The sequence below is a fragment of the Epinephelus lanceolatus genome, chromosome 13 (genome assembly GCF_041903045.1).
Source record: "Epinephelus lanceolatus isolate andai-2023 chromosome 13, ASM4190304v1, whole genome shotgun sequence".
Classification (NCBI taxonomy): domain Eukaryota; kingdom Metazoa; phylum Chordata; class Actinopteri; order Perciformes; family Serranidae; genus Epinephelus; species Epinephelus lanceolatus.
Genome location: NC_135746.1, coordinates 6,835,772 through 6,854,945, shown reverse-complemented (window position 1 = coordinate 6,854,945; position 19,174 = coordinate 6,835,772). Strand labels below are relative to the sequence as shown.

General features: G+C 42.0%; 1 long non-coding RNA gene across 1 annotated transcript in view; it reads left to right on the top strand.

Moving 5' to 3' along the window:
* Positions 1 to 5,108: 5,108 nt before the first annotated feature.
* LOC117270569 (uncharacterized) overlaps positions 5,109 to 19,174 on the top strand; it is a 145,106-nt gene continuing 131,040 nt past the window's right edge. Inside the window, exon 1 of the long non-coding RNA XR_004502818.2 lies at positions 5,109 to 5,518. This is a non-coding gene — a long non-coding RNA (uncharacterized LOC117270569). The remainder of the gene's footprint in view (positions 5,519 to 19,174) is intronic.

Below are 19,174 nucleotides of genomic sequence, written 5' to 3'. Positions count from 1 at the left end.
GCAGCGACATGCCATCCCATCCGGTTTGCGTTTAGTTGGACGATCATTTATTTTTCAACAGGACAATGACCCCAAACACACCTCCAGGCTGTGTAAGGGCTATTTGACCAAGAAGGAGAGTGATGGAGTGCTGCGGCAGGTGACCTGGCCTCCACAGTCACCGGACCTGAACCCAATCGAGATGGTTTGGGGTGAGCTGGACCGCAGAGTGAAGGCAAAGGGGCCAACAAGTGCTAAACACCTCTGGGAACTCCTTCAAGACTGTTGGAAAACCATTTCAGGTGACTACCTCTTGAAGCTCATGGAGAGAATGCCAAGAGTGTGCAAAGCAGTAATCAGAGCAAAGGGTGGCTATTTTGAAGAAACTAGAATATAAAACATGTTTTCAGTTATTTCACCTTTTTTTGTTAAGTACATAACTCCACATGTGTTCATTCATAGTTTTGATGCCTTCAGTGAGAATCTACAATGTAAATAGTCATGAAAATAAAGAAAACGCATTGAATGAGAAGGTGTGTCCAAACTTTTGGCCTGTACTGTATGTATATATATATATATATATATATATATATATATATATATAAAAACATAATTATAAGGCTACGAAAACCAAATGAATTTTATTTTATAGTGATCATACACTTGTATAAACATATTAATGGGTAGAATATTCAGATTCACATTCAGACTGACAATAAACCATGCCAAATATTACACACTGGCCCTTTAACGTGCCTTTATCCTAATACACGTTGCCACAAGTGACTCCATTGACACAGATGGCACCCTGTTTATAAGGGCAGCCAAACTGGATCAGTGTCGACTGATATGCGGAACAGAGACTCCCGATCCAGGATCCTTCCTCTGCTCTCCTCTCCACCCCTCTTTCTCTTTAACGCCTGATTGTTTAAGTGATAAGTGGCGGTGATGGATGAGCCGGGCTTTGTGTAATTATTGTCCTGGTTATCATTGTCACTGCTGATAGCATACATCACCGTGTCCCAGCCCATTTTGCATGTGATAAATAATAGTAGCCAGAAAAAAAAAAATGCAACCAAATCATTTGTGAACAGACCCCTGGAATGTAAACACACGCGCAGGCTAATGGAGGGTCCTGGTAGGTACGAGCGCTGATGGCGTGAAATCATGACTATGGTGTGATGCTACTAATGTTTTTACTGTGTGTGTGTGCTGTAATGAATGCCAAATGAGCGGCGCAATGGTCAACACACACGCCCAGACACACACTTGTCTTCTCTACGAGTGCGGAGGCCTCGACACACACTTGGCCTTTTTTCCCTCTCAGTGCGTGTCGTAGCCTATCCAAACAAAGCTGCTTTTAGAGAGCAGCCATTCAATCATTTTATATACTTTGTCAGAGGTGATTAACTGATTCTAATGTTTTATCATGCATCTATGATACTTGACAGCCCTCAGGTGATGTAATCTCTGAGGATGATTTATGGATTATGGCAATTAGCTCTCAGATAAAGGCTATTATTAAAGTTCATTTGCCTATTACAAATGACGGCGTGCATTGTGATATCTTTTTTCGAAGAACATTTACACAGTACCTGCGTGAAGATAGAATCTAATGCCAGATAAGGAATGGCTTGAGGAAGTCGGCATTTAATCTGCAGGCTATCTAGAAACTGTGATGTTTCTCACACAGCCACATGGCGAGATATCATCTGCCATTTGCTACATTTTCCTGTGCTGAGTGTTATGTATAATAATGATAGTAGAACTTCCTGTTATCTTTGATCACCACAATAATACCAGCCGTGAAATAGTCTATTTGCATTCCCCTTTTTGCTGCGCTGCCTCCGCCTCTGCCTCGCTCTCTCTCTCGGACTAGAGCACACGTGACCCCTGACCCCGAGCTCTGTGGCTGACTGAGCATTATGACATGCTAATTGGCCATGTAACAATATATCAAACTGTGATATAATGCCATGTAAAATGTGAAAAACACATTGTAGACCAATTAGTGCTGACAGTTCTTACTCTGCTGATGGCAACTTATATTTAGCAGGTCATTTATTTAGCAAGTACTTAAACAAAATCATCTTATTCATGTCCGTTTTTTTTTTTTTTTAGCATTTTCTGTTTGTGTTGTCATCCCCGAAGATAAAATGTAAAACTGTTGCTTTGTTAATCACAGAGATGATTATTTTTATAAGATATATTCTGCAGGATTTTCCGAAAAAACAATTTACAGACTCAAACAGTAGTAATTCCTCTCAGTCAGTGTGTGGCTGGCCTCATTGTCTCTTTATTTTCTGTGTCGAGGCGTTTATGGCCGTGTACCCATAGCGCTCAGGTGAGGGCAGGTCTTTAGGAGTAGCACAAATCCATAGTAGCATAAATGTCCGCAGAGCTTTGGATCTTTTTGATGTCCATTTTTGATTCCCACCATCCTCAGATGTGAGAAAAATATGTGTAAAAAGGAGCACACAACAAGCAAACAAACAAAAAAATTCATAGCAGAGAACAAAACGTTAATTATAAGTTAATATTTATAATGTCTATATGGGAGATCAGAGTCCAGTAGATCACATCATTCAAAAAGGTATGAAATAACAGGTGCCCATTTAGTTTGCAATATATCTGTTTTAATTGCAGTCTGGCAGTTATACTTTCCATCCAGGAAACATTCTTATTTTTCTCTCTCCATGGTGTTACTGTGGGCGGCTGTGGCATTAGACAGGAAATTGTGATCATCAAGTTATTCTGATTCTTCTGATTTTTTGGGGGCTTGCCAAAAGCTTTGCCTTGAATTGATATGACAGAAGTAAGTGTGAAAGCAAGAGAGAGAGATGGGACGACATGCAGCAAAGGGCTGCAGGCTGGAATTGAACCCACGGCCACTAGAGCAAGGACACTGCCTGTGTACACTGGACACCTGCTCCACCCACTGAGTCACCAGGCGCCCTGATTCTTCTGATTCCAAAAGGACTGATGGTGCTCACTGATATTCCAGTAGTTTTTATGAGTTTTATGAGTTCTGAAATAAATATGTACACATGCAGTATTACGTTACATTATTAAACATTTTTCAATTCAAAAAAAAAATTTTTTTCAGCGCTTAAACAGCAGGTTCAAGGTACATTTAAAGGCGGCCTGTGAATATGCTCATTTTCAGGTTCATACCTGGATTTAAAGACACTATGTGTAACAATTTCAGTTGTTCTTTGAGACAAACAAATTTTGCAGTCAAAAGTGTGTCCTAGCACATGTGTATTTACCTCTATCAACGTATCTAAGTATGTCCTTAAGCTCCGAAATTCTCATTTACATATACATTGTGACTGGTGTCTCATCATGTACGTGCGCCATCTTGAAAATACAGGTACGTACAGGGACATACTTGAGAAATATGGAATTGCCTTTCGCGTTTTCACTTGTCGGTTTCCGGTTTCAGCCTGCAGGTAGAGTGACAAAAAGCAGCAGCAAGCAGGCTAGTCACAAGTGCTAAGGCAAAAAGGCAATGTGACCGGCAATTTAAAAAAACGAGGGTCAACATCGGGGAAGCCTTTCCCAGGTGGAGAGAGCTGCTGAAGGAGAATCACAGCTAACAGCGGTTAACAGCTGTTAGCGACCAGCGCCGGTAACAGCTGTTAGCCGCTGTTAGTGCTGCTGTTAGCTTCATATTGTCTGGAACACTTCACTCACCCTCTGCCTGCTTCATTTTTGCACCTGTCTCTTTAAGCCCACCTTTCCAAAAAAGCCTAGTCTGCTCCGATTGGTCCATGTTTCCAGGTCTTCCATATCTTGGAGCCTGTGTGTCGTCATTGCAGCCTGGGAGTGGCTGTGATGGAGAAAAGCGTCATTTTCTACTGTGAAAAATCACCAAAATCTTCACAATCGAACATGTTCCAGCAGGAAAATGATCCAAAATCGGAGCTACCAAGATTGCATGTTTCCCTGATGTTAGCATGTAGCTACATGTAGCAGTGTATTTAACGGAAACACTTACAGTAGTGTGCCTGGAGCAGATGACCATATAAAGAAATCTGTCACGAGCTGACGTCAGAGTGTCCCAAAGTAGAAAAAAGACATTGAAAACAGAATATTCAGAGCGGTCTGAAGCCTGAGGGTTTCACTCACAGGGATACTAGTTGAAATGTTTGCTACATTTAATATGAACATCTAACATTGTTACGTTATGTATATGACAAAAAATAAGGAAACGCATCAAAGATCCCCTTTGAGGACACATTTAAGGTTGGCCTACAGTCTATATTTGCAGTTTGTCTTAAACTAAAACTATTTTTGTGTGTTTATTTTACCACAGCAAACACTGTGTCACATTGTATGTTGTGCAGGCACAGTGCAGTGTTAACATGTAGTCACACCCAAAGAGCAGCAGTCTTTACAGCCCCTCAGTCACTTCACTCCATTTCTGTGCAGCTCATGAAGGAATCCGTCCTCCCTTTGGCAGTTTGAAATGTCACCTGATGTCATCAATTACAGTCTGCTCTACAGACAAACTCTCCCTCACACCTTAATGGAAGCTCGAGGAGATTAGATGTCTGACAATCAGCTGAAAGGCTAAAAGACCAGGGAAAAGTCACCTGTGTTCATTTAAGAGAATACTGAATACTTACACCTGTGAGGGCTCTCTGCTTCTCACTGTAGTGCAGCGTGGAAGAATTAATTTTAGATCAGTGAACAGCTTTATTTATTTATTAGTTTATGCAATCACAAGTAATTCGGTGTACTTTGCTTTCATGTGAAAACCATGTATCTCCAAAGTGTCAACTTGCCATGAGATAAAAAAAGGGTTAAGATAATCCAGTGTGTTTTTAAATGATTTACTCAACTTAAAAAGTTTTTTCTGAACCTACAAAAAAAAACTGCATTCTTCAGGACATCTGAAAATTTTGAAATCACAACATTTTTTTCCTTTATAAACTATAAGAAGTATTTTAGAATATTTATTATTATAATATTTATTTATTTATTTATTGTCATAATGAACGACTGATGTTGGAACAGTCCATCTGACAGGGGTTACACGGTACCAATAAGGCAGGTGGGTGCTGTTGGGTTGCAGTGGTACCGGTCACCCCTCCCCCCCGCCCCTCAAAGTGGATCGGTCCACAATGTCAGGTCAGAGGTTAAGCGGGAAGTAAATAGAATTAAGTGGACTAAAAACACAAATTAAATCAATAAAGAAGCTAAAATCGAAAAAAGTCAGAGACACGGAGAAGAACATACTCCAGGCTGGTGTTTAGACATGTTCAAAGACTACATACATATTGAAAAACAACGTAAGCTAACTGTTGATGATGCTAGTGATGCTAAGTCTTGCTAACGTTAGCCGCAAGCTAATGATTCCAGCGGAGACAAGCGGAGGCCGCTGCCGAGGAGCTCGGAGCTAACGCCCGGCTATCGACCAGAGGGGAGTGTCACAGTGTCACAGTGTTACAGAGGAGGCTGCCACCGACCAGGACTAAGAAGAGAAGGTTGCTGCCCGCTGCTGAGGACGAGCTACATGACAGCGTCTCAACAGGTGAGCGTGCTAGTGCTAAGCTAGCTCATACAGTGACAGTTAGCCAGTTAGCAGCAGTGCTAATGCAGCAGTACTCAGGTGGCTTAAACGTTTCTCTTACAGGGCTGTGTCTGTGCTGTAAATACTGTTTGAAATTAATTTTAAGGTCTGTTATTTGTCAATAGCAGACTGCTGCCATGATGGTGATCTGATTATAGATGCTTAGCACCAGTAAAATGTACATTATTACATATTACTAGTTAGTCAATTGAAAGTTATACGTTACTTTACAATATTACTCTCTGTGTAGAGTCATGAGTTACTTATTACACTGCTTTTGTGTTACTTTCACCAAATTGAATAGGCATTATAAATGAATGAGGGTCATGTTGTTTCACAGAAGCTCCAGTTTATTTCAGTTCATTTCAAGGTCTGACACATTCATGCCTTCACATACTGTGGTTATTACTTTGTATTTAAATGAATAAAAAAATTACAAAGATAAATGTAATAGCCTAAACCTTTTTAAATAAGCAAATAGCTTTGGATACAGGGAGGGTCAGGCAGAGGATCAAAGTCTAATAATTATGAAATATGATCTCGATTTGTAGGTTTATGATATGAAACAAGTACAAACTAATGTTGAGGTTAGCAAAACAAACAGAATGCTGTGTGAGTCGGTTACTATGATGAGCGCAGATTAAAACACCAGAGTTGGAAGACACACCTGCTGGTTCCAGGTGTGCCGGTCAGCTACAGCAGCACTGTAGAGAGAGTTATGCATAAGAGCGGAACTGTGTGTCGGTGTTGCTCTGCAGCAATGGAAACTCTTTGAACATATGGTATCATCACCCAGATGTGTTGATCACAGGGATGAGGAAAAAAATAGAGGCCAGCTCCTTATCCCCACTGCTTTCAGGCAGCCTTAGGATGCAAAGACAGAACGGGATACACTGTAGACGTTGCAGGTGTATTAATGGAAACACACTGAACATAATAACGCACAGTACGCCATCACGCAGATGTGCCGATCACAGGTACCCTTCTGTGATGTACTCTGTAGTGACATGACTACACAACAACCTTCAGAGGATGTTTTTGTTCTGGTGGTGCACTGGCCGAAGTGTAGTGTGCTGTGGATTAGTGTAGATGAATGCAAAATGAAAACAATAAACAGCTTATTTCGGGTGGTAACGTGTTATGTGACACTGTAAATGTAATACTATTACCCGAGATCCTGTTGTAACACGTTATATTACTTTGTTACAGCTTTTACATACTATATTACCAACACTGCTTAGCAAATGCAATAAAATCATTTCTGAAGAAACAGTGTGAAAGATTAAGGGAGATTTAGTGGTGTCTAGCAGTGAGGATTGCAGACTGCAACCAGCTTCCAGTTAGAATTCCTTTAGTGTTCATTGCTCAGGAGGTTTTTACCAGGTGCCGAATTATCCGCAGAGGTCTCTTCTGCTGTATAAAACTGAATAAAGTAGTTTAATGTTACATATCAGTGTGTCTCCGGCAAAGTCTGGCACATCGCAGATGGGCTGCAAGCATAGCACCTGCTAATGTGCGCCCACCTTATTTCTGATCTATACGTTAAAGACATTTTTCCAGGAGAGGTCTCTTCCTCTCCAAAACAACCGGTCCAGGTGATTAAAACGGATAGAAAACACTGAATAAAGCAGTTTCACATTAAAAAATCAGTGTTTCCGACACTCGTTGCGGAGACTACGACCTGCTCCCTATGTAGATATAAATAGCTCATTTTAAGATTAAAAAAACCCAAAATGATTATTATTTTCAGGTGATTTTACCAAAATTATTATTATTATTATTATTATTATTTTTTTTATATTCCATTTCCACCAGTACACCCCCCTAAATCCTACACACTGGACCTTTAAATTAATATGAAACCCCAGGGCATTGCAGGACCCCTCCGCGCACCAGAATTGCATTGTAAGTCAACAGCTTGGGTCCATCTGTACTTCCTGTCAGCTGATTACATTAACATACAATGCAAAATACATTTATATTTTTGTTTGAAATGGTCTACACATCATCCCTTAGTTATTGTACTGTTGTGTTCTTGTGCTGTAAATGCTGTTGATACGCAGGTGAATATGTGTCTTTGCTAATATGATGTGTTTACACAGTGTACCTGTGTCGTAAAACCTGTGCTGATGAGATACAGGTGAATTTATGTCTAGTGATTGAGCTGTTGGCTTTGAGTGTTCCTGTTGTGTAAATCCTGTTTAGATGCAGGTGAGTGTAGCCTGAGTTGATAAAATGTTAAATGCAACATTTTTGGTTAGCCATCCAGCAGTTTCCTTTGTTGCGAAATAAGGAAATGAAAACATGTTTTTAAGTTGAATGTACTATCAAATTTAGGATTTGTCAAACCCTTTTCAGGGGTTTGAGGTGTAACACTGTGTAAGCTGATACAGTGACTCTGTTGGTGAGAATGCACGGTGCTGTTATGGCGAGATTTTATAGAAAGATCAGGTTTCTGTGTAGGAATCACTGATTTTTGTTCCCTGTCAGCAGAGGAGACACGGAGCAGTTTAAGGGCCCTAAAGGCAGATCAATCAGCGCTTGTCTGTGGAAGTTGAACTGTTGGAAAGGTCAGACAGGTCAGCGAGAGTTCACCGCCTGAAGCTCTCTCTGCCATCATCACGAACAATAGGTCATTGTCACAGGGAGGCAGGGTCGCTTGTACCAATTTAATTGGTCCGAAAAATCAACGCCGCTTATTTGGATGATTCAGAAATTAAATATATTGCAGAATATCTCTGAGTATTTTGAGTGAGAATCAGGTGCACGCAGCACAATGGATGACCTGAAATGACAGCAGCTTGGATACATGAGCCACTAAGTACCCCATAAAACACCTTCACGCCTCTCCTTCTCGCTCTTTCCTTCTCCCTCTGTCTCACTTTCTGCCCCTCCACCCCTCTCCATCTGTCTCTTTCCATAGCCCTGTCTTACTCTCACTCCCCCCCTTCTCTTTTTTTTTCTTCATAGACAGATGATACGCTGTCCTCCTTCCAACACCCTCGCAGTAGCATATTTCTCTCCCTGGAGCAAGTAACTCTGTCTTCTGCCTGTGTCCACACTCCTGTCCCCCCCCCCCCCACACCACCACACCCCCAACAACACAACCCAGGACAAGCATGGCCTGCAGCTTCGATGGCCCTCCGTGGAACAAAAACACACGCTGCCTCTCAAAAGCCTCCTTTATCCGTGGCGAACAAAAAGACAGCTTCACCTCCGCACTGTTCCCACCATTAGGCCCTGGCCTGGGCCCTTTTTCTCCTCGTCTCCTCCTCTCTCCCTCCTGCTCACACCCCCCCACTGGCTCCTTTCAGCATGGGGCAGTGGGGGTGTGAGGTACGGCCTTTATGTTCACATGTGTCCATGCTGGTTTACTCTGTCAGACTTGCCCCCTTCACAATAGGCGTGCAAAGAGATTGACCAGCAGCTTTTGACGCGACCACCCCCATTCAGATATGAATGAGCATGGGTGGAAAAACACACCTGCACCTTTATGTGGGTGTGCATTTAATGCTGGAGGGGTATGTCTGCTCTGGCTGACTTGGACGTTTGGAATTGAGCCTGAAATCGACTCTGAATTAGGGTTGGGTATCATTTGGGTTTTTCCGATCCCAGTACCGGTGCCTAAACACTGCCTGAACCAATACTTGGTAATAAATGCTACATGGGCTGTAGCATTTATTTACTGACAGTTAAATTCATCTGTTCACACACTGCACTGTTACGTTTAACTTCATACTCTCTGCTCCAGTCGCTGCAGCCTCACTGTCACTGTCGCCGACAAAGAGGTTAAAGAGAGGAGAAGTCACAGCTTCACATCGCTTCATATCTTTGGGCTTTAACACATGCACAGGAGAATCTGATCTGCACTTGTAAGGGCTCAATAGCTGGCGCAGTATCAGAACACACTTAAATATAACTACATTTTGTTTCTAGAGCGGCAACAGTAATTTTTACAACAGCAAAGTCACTATTGAAATAATATTCCTGACATCATGAATTCAGTTTTTATCAGTTACTATAAGTCATTCCTCCTGTCCTCTGTCCTGCTCCCTCTCTGCTGATGGTTGTTTGTCTCAGCCAGCAGCCTAATTTTAAGATGAGTGGTAAACCAAGCTAAACAGTTAGACTAAATACAGATACCTGTCATTTTAGCTTATCTGTAACAATTAGGTAGTAATTGTTACAGATAAGCTAAAATGACAGGTATCAATTAGGTAGTAGCCGAACTAGTGTGTTATCCTTGTGTAAAACGTGTTAGGGCAGTGGATGAGGGACTTCGGACAGAGCAGAATGTAATATCACTGTCTACATGTTTATACTTGCTGAATATGTGTATCATCAAAATATTGGCTTTTTACTTCCAAAGGTTTGATTGCACTTACAGTAACAAGCTCAGTTGCCGTCAACTCAGGTAATTTTCAAGTTACTTTCTCTTCGTTTCCACAGCAGCCTCTCTGCTGTTTACTGACTTTACTCCGTGTCGTGTCGGTGTGTTTGTGTGGATGTGGAGGAGGTCAGCCCCTTCACAGAGTGCAGGTGAGAGGCTGAATTGAATTGAACCAACATGTTTAAAAGTACCGATAGCTTCGGAGCTTATCAACACTATGGTCTTTGATAATTTAGCTCCTGGGCTCGTTTAATACCAGATTCCGGAACCCATCCCCAGTTCAGAGGTATCTGCAGTTGGTGTTACGTACAAAAAATAAACGTATGGGTGGGAATTTCAATTCTGAGACCATAAACAAATGCTGTCTTTATGAAAATGTTCTTTTCTATATCGGCCAGTCTACAATTGAGTGTACCCAAAAGTTCTGTCAGGCCGAGCGCACCAAAGAAGGCTTAAAAGAGTGCACCCAAAGAGCACCTGAACAGACACCGTCCCTTTATTTCTAGCATCGTCTGCTGTAACCCTCCAACATCGTAGCTCCAGTTAAACTGCACGTGTGTCATACCTCATAGCTCCAATGGGGTCAAAGAGTGTATCCAAGCCTTCATTTAATAGCCTTGGTGTCCGGCACACACACACACGTGCTCTCTTTTTTGCTACTCACACAATGTGGCACCGAAATCTGCGGTATGATGAGGTAGGTACTGGTTGTATAGGGTCCTGTGCCATGTTGGCACCAGATACAAGTACCAAACCAATCAGGCTGAAATGGGACAAACTGCTCGGATATGTGTGATAGGGCTGAACTTGACCAGGAGAACTGGGTCAGATGTGTAGCAAACATTTTTTTCCATCCTGACATGTCATAATATTTTGATATCACGAGCAAATGATACGTTCTCTTGTTCAACATATGGGAGTGCCACTCAATCAATGAGGTCTAACGACGCGGTAGCAAATTTGCATTGCGTGAATACAAAGTGGGTCATTTGGAAGCGTTGTTGGCATGTAGACCCTGTCATAAAAACCAAATGCGTTTACATATTCAGCAAATGCCCCTGTTCAATGTAATGTTCACCCTTACATTCATTCCTCCTTTCAAAAACACCAAACGAGATGCCTGGGCCATTTGACTCTGACTGGGTCCATGAAGAAATCATTATCCCCATGACCCGAAGCTATTAATTCCATCTCTCACTCCTCCCTCTGTCTCTCATTTCTCTCATTCTCAAGACAAATTCATTTACATGAAAGACCACTCACACTGGCACGGGCCTGCAGGTAAATGACAATCTAACCAACGATTTCATGCAATATTACCATTCCTCAGCTGCGCACGCAGTCCACGGGCTGTGGTAAGTGTATCATTAATAAATCTGCCCCTTTCCCATGACTGAAGGGATCAACATGTTTTAATTATCCTGCCGTGATTTGAACTCGATCAGCGTAGCGTTCAGTTACACAAACATTCCACCAGCGAGCGAGATAAACACTCTGCCTGCACACTCTGCATACAGAAAGAGGAGCAGGGACAAGGTAAGACACGGTCAGACTCTGTCTGTCTGGGTAGTGGAGCTGAGAGGTTTGTTTAGTGCAGCAGAGAGACAGACGTGTGTCCTGACAAGTCTGGACCTGGTTGTGTCTGACGGGCCACAGCAGTGCAGACAGAAAAAGACAAGGGGCGGAAAAATCAATATATCATAATGTGGTTCAGATATTTAAGCAAAAATAAGAAGAGAGATGAATGCTCTGTTTGTCTCGCCAGTCAGGACTCTTCCAGGGTTCCATATAAATCTGAGGGGTCAATAATAGTTTGATTTTTTTTTTTACTTTTATCTAAGATATTCTATTTTTCCGTAAAATACTTTCACAACTTGAAACCACACACTTTGAGAAGGAAAACTCAGAATTAGGTTCATCTCCTTTTAAATCTGATGTAGGCAGTTTAATTTTGGCGTCAGAAATTCCCCAAATAATAAATAACTTCTCTTGGTTCTGTTTTCAGACTTCAGAATATCTAGTTTGTGAAGGGAGACTTTGGCCAAGAGGTCATTTCAGAGAGCGGGCATTCCTATTGGCTGTTCTACAAATGCAGATGCATCGATTGAAGCCTGATTCTATGGCGGAGAATCCTAGTAGAGTCTAAAAGACAGTAAATAAAATAATCAATATCAGCAAAATCCATCAGAGGTGGAGAGAAATGTTGCTAATAGTTTAGCCTTTTGTTAACTGGAGCTAAAGGCTCACGGCTGCAGCTTCAAGCTCACATTTATGGAGCTAACGTTAGCTGGAATCTCAAATCACAGTGTGTCCTCCGCCTCAATCCCTGCTGCTACAGACCACCTAACCAGGAGGAGACTGGCAGCAGCAAACCCCATGAAGGACCAGACAGCACAGACTCCCCTCTGGATCAGCAAACTTTATGTTGCTGCTGTTACACAGGGTAGACCCAGCGCTGCTGCTGGCCACCAGCCTACTGTGACACCAGCTCGGGGGGATTTTCACTGGTCAAATTCGAGCCGTTAAAGCCTTGTTTCCACTTACGTATGTGTACGGAGATGAGGCAACAGGAATTCAATTCAGTCCTATCTCTGTGATATCTGATGTGCCTGTGAAACTCCTCCTCTTCATGATGTTTCGGACTGGAATTTGCCGTAAGTACATTAAAAGAAGAGAGAATTGAACTTCCGCAGTGGATTTCGGGAGACTCTATGACAGTGTGCTAGCTTAGCTAACAGGCTGTTCTCTGGCTAACAGGTTATTTACTGCAGTTCAGTTGTCATTAATTAAAAATAACTTGTTTATCAAGCTTGAACACATTGTCAATCTGAGTAGAATATGGTTATATATTATATACAGTTGGATCGTCATTATGACTCATTCAGCCGTTCATACGTCTTTATAATTAAATATCTCACAAAACATGCCACGTACCTGGCTACCTGAATTAGCCCCTCCCCCATGACTACAGGTAGTTTATATCAGGACTCTGTGCATCTGTAAAGACATGCACTTCCTTGCGTTGGACACTAGAGGCATCATCCGTACATTTACAGATCTACGGACACCAGTCACATACGTAAGTGGAAACAAGTCTCATTTGTAGTCTGATTAACAGAGATAGAGCAAATGCGCGGCGTGCAGCTCTACAGTGAAATAAGATTAAATAAATTAATGCATGGGAAACACTGAGCTGCTGTATGAACATGTGGAAATGTCTGTGGTCGTCTGGTAGGAAGGGCTTAGGACAGCGAGGGTAGAGCTGCTGAAGGTGGGTGTAGTCACAAATTCTCCTGTTTATTTTGTGCCTTTTCCACATTTCTGTTGACCCCAACTTTCACATCTACAATAAGGCCATAACTTCTGGAACAGATCCAGAACTACAATAGTAAGTATTATCTTACTTTATGAGTTACATAAATCAGCTCGCCAGACTGTGTCAAAAATCAAGCAGTCTTTTTTTTTCTTTGAGAACTCAAACTTGTTGTTTTGTCTGGTGCTGTCTCTTCCTTCCTGCGTAGTTCACAGTAGGAGAGCAGCAGAAATAGTCAGAGCGGGACCTCAGCATTTCACAGGCAGTAAGTCAGTCAGTGTGTGTCTTCCCATCTCCTCATCAGGAAAAACTGCAGCCTTTTTTTTTTGTGCTGCTTTGGTGTCTAAGTCCCGTAGGGCAATGGGCAGCTTATGTAGTTCACACAAACACCCACAAAGCAGACGTGTACACACGCACGCACAGTTACACTGGAAACACACATACACTCACGCAAGAAGGAACCTGTTATCAAAAGCTCGTCCCACTGGCTGGCTGCCAAAAGAAACGTGCTGAGGCGAACACTAATCCACTTTAAATTACAACGGTACTGAAAGCCTGTGACCACAGCCAAATATTGATATGGGGTCATTAGTCAATTATGGCTGGTACTCTTGCTGAGTGATCAGAGGGGAGGAACCGGGGCAGAGGTGGCCGAGCGGGAGGTGTCAGAAGTGGTCCGAGAGGAGGAGGTCACTGCTTGGGGGATTATGGTATTAGCAGGCGGAGGGTGAAAGCACACGCCAAAGTTAGTGGAGATAGAGCTGTAATGCAAGCAGTCATGTGACCACATGCTACTTTTACTTTTTATCTTTTTCTCCTCATTCTCTGCCTTAAAACGCAGCCGCCTCCTCTCTGTCTTGTGGGAAAGAAACTGTGTGTGAATGAGAGACAGAACATTTGAATGTGGTGTGTTTTCAACCCATGTGCCTGCTCGGCCCAAAAGGCATCACCACCCCCCCTAGTGGCACATCAGGTGTTAGCCCTTTATTACTGTGCTCTCTCCAAAATGTACCACAACACATTAAAATAATATATATCTAAGAAAATGAAATTCTGCCTGTCTGCAGAACACTTCCACTTCAATTAGAGCCAGTTACAATTAGGCATTATTAAATTCTGTGTGATCGAAGCATTATTTTTAGAGCATTTCACCTGGTTTTTATTTGTTAAATTGATACGTAAGGCACTCAGTTTTCCTCTTCAATTGTAATTAGTACAAAGATGGATAGAAAATCTAGAGGAATCTAATCATTCAATTAGGACCATAGTGTTTCAGGCTAAGTGAAACTACATCAATGCCTTGACACAGATGATACCATTCATTTCCTCTGGGTTAGTAATTTGATAAGGCATCAAATTGGAGAGATTGCATTGCAAAGGGCATCATCACAGCCAAGCCAATTTAGACACTGTGTGGGGCTGCAGATAGAAGATTAAAGAATGGATGAAGATGAGTTTATTTGAACTCTTGAATCATTTACATTTTAAATACAAATTTCAATCTGTATCCTGCATGCTTATATATTACAGGGACGCACCGATTTCAAAATTCTGGGCTGATACTAATGTTTAAAATAACAATTTGGCTGATAAATGATACCTATGTTTTCTGTTGTTGTTGTTGTTGTTTGTTTTTGTCATTTATTCCCCCTTTTGTGCCAGGGGAACAAAGAAATATTCATCATCAAAAAAATAACTAAACTGTCTTAAAGTGTTAATTACATTGCCATTGATTAAGCATAAATTCAATTAAACACATTTATTAAGCAACCCTTAAAATAACCTTCTTTTACATGAAAAGAAATGTTTTTTAAATAACTGGTTCAAAGGCCTTTTTGCAGTATGCAATATATCATAATTCACTCTCTGAAATCTTTTTCAAATTGCTAAGGAAAAAATCAGAAAATGTCTCCTTCAAAAAACTGTATTTATAATAAGTTTCTTGCCTCAAACTAGATTTTACAAGATCAAAATTGAACACATCATGAGATAGTTGAAATTTACCTTCACCTAATACTCATTTTTACCAGAGAGCTCGGACACATGATAATATAACTTAATGCAACCTCTGTTAGTGGTTAGTTCCAGCCACTGACTACTAACAGCTAACATTAACCAGCTTTGCTCCTGCCTATTCAGTGCAACCACAGTTAGCTGTTAGGTCTGGCTAACAGCCAACATTAATTAGCTTTCCTTCTGCCACCTCAATACAACTTCAGTTAGCTGTTAGTTCTGGCTAACAGCCAACATTAATTAGCTTTCCTTCTGCCAACTCAATACAACTTCAGTTAACTGTAAGTTCCGGCTAAGAGCTAATGTTAACTAGCTCTCCTCCTGCTGACTCAAAGAAATCTCCGTCAACTGTTAGCTATTATCTAGCCCTCCTCCTGTTGACTGAATGTACCCTCTGTTAGCTGTTAGTTCTGGCTAACAGCTAACATTAACTTGCTCTGTTCCTGCCATGTCAGTGCAATCTCCGTTAGGTGTTAGTTCCGGCTAACAGCTAACATTAATCACAGGAAGAGAGCAAGTTAATGTTAGCTGTTAGCCAGAACTAACAGCTAACAGAGGTTACATTCAGTCAACAGGAGGAGGGCTAGATAATAGCTAACAGCTGACGGAGATTGCTTTGAGTCAGCAGGAGAAGAGCAAGTTAACGTTGACTGTTAGCCAGAACCAACAGCTGAGGGAGGCTGCATTGAGCTGACTCAATGCAATCTCCATTAGCTGTTAGTTCTGGGCAACAGCTAACATTAACTATCTCTCCTCCTGCTGACTCAATGCAGTCTCTGCTAACGTGAACTATCTCTCCTCCTGCTGACTCAGTGCAACCTCCTTTAGCTGTTTTGCTGGCGAACAGCTAATGTTAACTATCTCTCCTCCTGCTGACTCAATGCAATCTCCATTAGCTGTTAGTTCTGGGCAACAGCTAACGTTAACTAGCTCTCCTCCTGCTGACTCAGTGCAACCTCCATTAGCTGTTTTGCTGGCGAATAGCTAACGTTAACTAGCTCTCCTCCTGCTGACTCAGTGCAACCTCCATTAGCTGTTTTGCTGGCGAACAGCTAACGTTAACTAGCACACCTCCTGCCAACTCAGTGTAACCTCCGTTAGCTGTTTTGCTGGCGAATAGCTAACGTTAAATAGCTCTCCTGCTGCCAACTCAATGCAATCTCCATTAGCTGTTAGCTCACCTCCTGCCAACGTCAACATAGATTTGTTGTTCACAACGCATCATTATCACCAGAAAAAAATAGCGTGCCCCCTGACGTGTCAAGAGTTTGCTGCGTCCTTTTGTCTTGACCATGTCCTGGGGAATATCTCTGTTCATTTCAAACATATTTTCAATTGTCCCTGGGACGATGGGGCGTTAGTCTCCAGCACTGCTTTTTAACCTGCACAAAGTTGATGTGACATTGGCGAATGCCAGTCAACAAGGTGAAAATCAGCCGATACCAGCGTGCAGCCGATTAATTGATGCATTCCTAATATTTAGTCATAACCTATGTATGTTGGAGCCAGCAGAGACTTGATAAGTTAGAGTACAATTTGTCCTTGACAGACGCTGTAATATCAAAAGCTTTTACTGTCCAATCCCCTCTCACAACATGCTTACACATAAACAATGAAACGATTGCAGCTCTGAATGGTGCAAATAAGAGAAAGAGGGAAAGAAAAAAAAAGCCCAGTAACAGACCACCAGTAAAGTAGAGACCACCTATAAATGCTTTCCATCGGTGGGTTCACAGAAGCACTTCAGCTGTAATACTTTAATTGCTCAGGGACTCAAAGTCTAATAAGGTTTCTAAATCGAGCTGCTTTATTTGTTTTCCTTTGACTCGCGGCTAGAGCAAAAATGCAGCCACTCTAATTGCAGTGCCGTCATTAAGAGCTGTGGGTATTAAAAGTTTCTTCCTCCAAAAACGAGCATGTTGCAATGTTTTTTTTCCAGAACTGAATTATGGGGCCCTTTCCGTCAAGGCCAGGTTCACACAGGAAGTAATTGAGTTTAATGTAAGAAATAAAAAAAAATACTCTCAGCCTGAACAAATGTTGAAATACAGAGGGATAGAGTTCATTTACTGTTTTTTTTTTTTACTAGCCGTGTGTGATGTTGTTTCATGACAATTATCTGGGCGCTGTTAAACCAACCTCAGCTCTGCGCTCCTAATACAGGGTGAGTGTTTGTTGGTGACAAAGAAGGAGTCGTTAATTCTGTCATTCATTCATTGTTAACTGGCTGATTTTGTTAAATTGTTATTTAAAAGCAGCTCCTCACCTGAGTACAAGACACCTCTCTCTGCAACACTAAAGAAACAAGCTTCCTCAAAAACACAGTGTTGTCTCTTTGCTATTAGCTGTCTCGCAGCGCAGTTTTTCTGCAAATCTCACACAATCCTGAGGACAGATCTGTAAAAATATGTATTCTCAGATCTGTATTTTTATTCATATTTTAATCAAACTCATCTCCGCCCTCTTTGAGCTGCTTACTTTTAATTGAGTTTGCATTACAGTAATTATCAAGTGAGAAGGAAACGAAGTATCTGTCAGCTCGAAGTGTCACAGGTACACTCTCACATTGACATGGGAAGGGTGGAGGGGGGTCTTGTACTTCCCCTGATGAGGCACACAATGGCAATCACAACTCAATTAACACTTTCTATATATACAACTGTACAACATGCATGGAGACACACACTCACAGGCGCGTACACACACACACACATACATGCAAACAGCGGGGAGGGGGGTGAAAAGGCTGTTTTCTATTGATCCTGTGACTTTGACAGCTACACCTGTTGTAGGACCTGTGAAATTACACAAGACAAACGCTCTAAAGACTTGAGTCGGTTGATGCCAATTAGTTTACTGTTTTGTCATCCACTATTACTTCCACGCGCCAAAGTTTAGGCAAAGAGAAAAGGAGCAAAAGTTTAATTTGAGGAAGGAGAGGAGGAGGAAAATCATTCTGTGTGTTAATTTCTCTTCACGCCGGTGTCAGAGAAAAGTTATTATAAGGTACGATCAGACGATATAGCGGGATAAAAAGTGTCAAATTATAAGATAAATTACAATGTATGTAAAACACCATGTGTAATGTCGCAGATTATTCTCAACTGAGCACCGTCGAAACTCAATTTTTTCATGCTTGACTCACATTTTCTGCATTACCGTACATGTATAACCTGCATAAATCTGCTCTGTCTGGCTGCTATTTCATTCCTAAATTCCCTCCATGGCTTCACAGTCGGCCGGCCTCCCTTTATGCTACACCTGATCTACTTTTACTGGGGCCAGTCGGAGAAATCCACCTGAAGTTATTTCTAATACTTTGTCCTTCCACTCCCCGCATGCCTTTCTTCTTTTTTTTCTCTCTCTCGTCTGTTCCCGCTCCTCACCCCCTTTCACTCGCTCCCTCTCTGTCTAAACTTGCTTTCCTTGATGAGTCCTAGCAGGGAATCACAGGCTCGGAAAAAAGGTAGGGGCCTGACAGAGATTGATGTCTGAGCGCTCCCCCTGATTCGCTGATTAAACCCATCAATCAATATGCAGAGGAGGTGTCCAATGCAAATGGATCCAATCAGGCGGAACGGACTGGTATTGTCTGTGCGTTGTGGCGAGTGGTAAAGTTAGAGGTGGAGGACGGGCACTTCAGCCCGCTTTGTCTCTCTAGGACAGGGGCTAAAAATGGGCGCAGGCTCAAAAAGGAGAAACAGGACAACGGTTTGAGATCGAGACTGGATAAAGAAACAATAGGCGCTCATTCAAAAAAAAGAATAACGCCGTGATGACTCTCTTGTTCTCTGATATCACAAAAACACGTGCCTGCTCCCTCCTCTTGTGTAAACAGGAGAAAAATGGGCTCATCCGACTACAGCTGCTAATTTCGCAGCACACACAGCGACTCACAGCG